This window comes from Myotis lucifugus, unplaced genomic scaffold, assembly GCF_000147115.1.
Source record: "Myotis lucifugus unplaced genomic scaffold, Myoluc2.0 scaffold_9090, whole genome shotgun sequence".
In the NCBI taxonomy this organism is placed as follows: Eukaryota; Metazoa; Chordata; class Mammalia; order Chiroptera; family Vespertilionidae; genus Myotis; species Myotis lucifugus.
The window spans coordinates 1-3,035 of record NW_005880138.1 but is presented as its reverse complement, the minus strand read 5'-3'; the positions used below and the strand labels follow the sequence as shown (position 1 = coordinate 3,035).

Below are 3,035 nucleotides of genomic sequence, written 5' to 3'. Positions count from 1 at the left end.
GAATACATGCACCGCTATGTTCATTGCAGCATTATTTACAATAGCCAAGATCTGGAAACAGCCCAAGTGCCCATCAGTACGAGTGGATAAAAAAAAGCTGTGATACATTTACACAATGGAACACTACTCAGCCATAAAGAAATAAAGAAATCTTACCTTTTGCAATAGGACCCAGATGGTATTGTGCTAAGCGATATAAGCCAGTCAGAGAAAGACAAATACCATATGATTTCACTTATACTATTATATGGACTCTAATGAACAAAATAAACTAACAAACAAAATAGAAACAGACTCATAGATACAGAGAATAGACTGACAGTTGTTAGAGGGGTGGGGGCTTGAGGGCTAGGTGAAAAGGTGAAGGGATTAAGCAAGCACACACAAAAAATGATGAGTTAATACCAGAGCCAAGTAAAAATGCCTAATTCTATTCTTTCTCTGTGTGCCTCTCCAACAGAGCTCTCAATCCCACTGACATAAAGCTCTGAAGACCCCCACAGACCGTGCACCAAGAATTCCGTTCAGGTCCTCGCGGATGGGCGTCAGCATCGTCTACTAGACAGCAGAATGGAGACCACGCCCTTAAATTCCCAGAAGGAGCTGTCAGTGTGTAAGGACGGAGAAGACTGTCAGGAAAATGGACTTCTACGGAAGGGTGTTCCCGCCTCTGGGGATAAGGTGGAGTCCGGCCAGATCTCCAACGGGTACTCAGCAGTTCCGAGCCCCGGTGCAGGAGATGACACTCCGCACTCCATCCCGGCTGCCACCACCGCCCTAGTGGCTGAGGTTCACTCGGGGGAACGGGAGACCTGGGGCAAGAAGATGGATTTCCTCCTGTCAGTCATTGGCTACGCTGTGGACCTGGGCAACGTCTGGCGCTTTCCCTACATCTGTTACCAGAATGGAGGGGGTCAGTATCATGGGCCACGAGCAATCTTTTCCATCTTGTTTAACTGATCTGACTGCTTAGACTTAGAAGCTTATCTAAAAGATAAGCGTGTGTGAGTCTCTCGGGTTATGAAGTTGGACGAAACCTCCCTAGCCTGACCTCAGCAGATTTCAACATCACTAGTGCTCCATCTGTTTTGTTTTTTAAAAATATATCTTTATTGATTTCGGAGAGGAAGAGAGAGATAGAAACATCAGTGATGAGAGAGATCATTGATCGGCTGCCTCCTGCACACCCCCTACTGGGGATCGAACCCGAAACCAGGCCATGTGCCCTTGACCGGAATTGAACCCGGGACCCGTCAGTCCGCAGGCCGACACTCTATCCACTGAGCCAAACCGGCTAGGGCTATTAGTGCTCCATGCACCCGGGACCCGTCAGTCCGCAGGGCCGACACTCTATCCACTGAGCCAAACCGGCTAGGGCTATTAGTGCTCCATGCGTTGAAGAGCCCTTTCTCATCCCTGTGTATCCAAGCTCCACTCTCCACCCAGCGAGATGTGAGGGAGACCAGCAGCCCTGTGCTGAGCTCCTTCACTCCTCCCCAGAGGAGTCCAGAGAGGGGAGATCTGTGGGAGGAAAAATTGGGAGGCAGCTCCAGGGTCCAGGCCCTCCTGGGCCTATGGACCTGTGTGAGATCAGAGAAAGGGGTCAGCTCAGGTCAAGAGTCTTAAGGTACAGTCTGGGCATGATCCAGAGCTGGACCCAGCCACGCATGACATTAATGCCAACCCCCAACCATGCATGGATGCACCTTGTATTCCGACAAGAGGGTTAGATTTTCGAGGCCAGAGACTAGTTCTTGTTCCTCCTCCTACTCCCAATGCCCTCAGAGCAGTTAACTTATAGATGATGAAAAAATAATAATAACTGACTGTGGGCATGGGTATGGGGTCCCCAGAGAGAGGAGTGGGTAGGTATGGGGCCTCCATGCTGACACACTGGACTTGCTCTCAGAATAGGAAAGGAAGGAAAGATGGGAGTCATAGCAGCCCGTGTTTATTTTGACAGGAGCTCTGGCAACAGATTTGGGAGGGCAGCTAAAATGAGGTTTGGGAGGTAATGCATTTGTGTCCATGGCCTGACACAGAGCTGCCTGTCTTTGCTGCTTTAAGGGCCATGGTCCATGCAGCTGTAGAGGTAGTTCCTGTTGGGGGTGGGGACAGGACGAGGGTGGGGGGAGAGGGGGAGGCTAGCACTCGCTGCCTGGGAAGAGCAGAGGTTGGAATCCCTTACCTCTAGCTTAGGAGGACTCACCCTTAGCCCGAGCATTACTTAAGGGACTGGGCCACGAGTGTCGTTTCTCCTACACTCATTCCTTACGGTGAAACCAGACAGGCAAACCCTATGGACAAATGCGACCATGACAACACCATGTGGTTCTTATTTTCAGTGCAGATTTCCGCAGAGTGATTGTAAGTTAGGTGGAAACTTCAGGTTTCTAGGTTCAAAGCACGTTATGCGCGGGAAAGTTGTCTGGGAAAACCAAGCCGACCCATCCTGGGGCTGTAGGTGAGCCATCCTTCACCTGGCATTTCCACACTCTGCCTCAGCCACCAGAGCCAGAAGTGCGGCATCTTCTCTCGCTCAGTCCATGACCAACTGCCCTTCTCGGGCCCACCGGCCAAAGTGGCTCATGAGGGAGCATTTCCGGCCCAAAACTCAGTGGAATGATGGAAAATAGCTAAATGTCAATAATCAAGTGTCGGGAGTCGGGGGTGATATGGACAAACAAGAGAGGAATTTCAGTGACTCAAGATCATAGCAGCTCTTCCACAGGCCAGCAACAGGAGGACCAGTACAGATGGTCTCAAAATCTGTGTTCAGTTCCGTGTTACGGACAGATCCACTCGGGGAGCCTATGGTTGTTGTGTAGTTGATTTTTCAAAAATTCAAACCCACGGAGCTACTGACCGCAGGAAAAAGGGGTAAGAAGGAATTCTCCCAAACCTGTATATTGGTCGTCTCTTAATATCGTGGGTGTATTAGAGAGAAGATACATCGCTCTTCAATCTCTCGCCGGAAGGTCCCCATAAAGTATTTTTTTTTTTTTTATTTTTTCTCCTCTCTTTTTCTCTTTTTT

The 3,035-nt window shown here is 49.6% G+C and overlaps 1 pseudogene; it reads left to right on the top strand.

Annotated features, from left to right (window-relative positions):
- The first annotated feature begins 463 nt into the window (after positions 1-463).
- On the top strand, positions 464-1,100 carry LOC102421772 (annotated as a pseudogene).
- Positions 1,101-3,035: the final 1,935 nt, after the last annotated feature.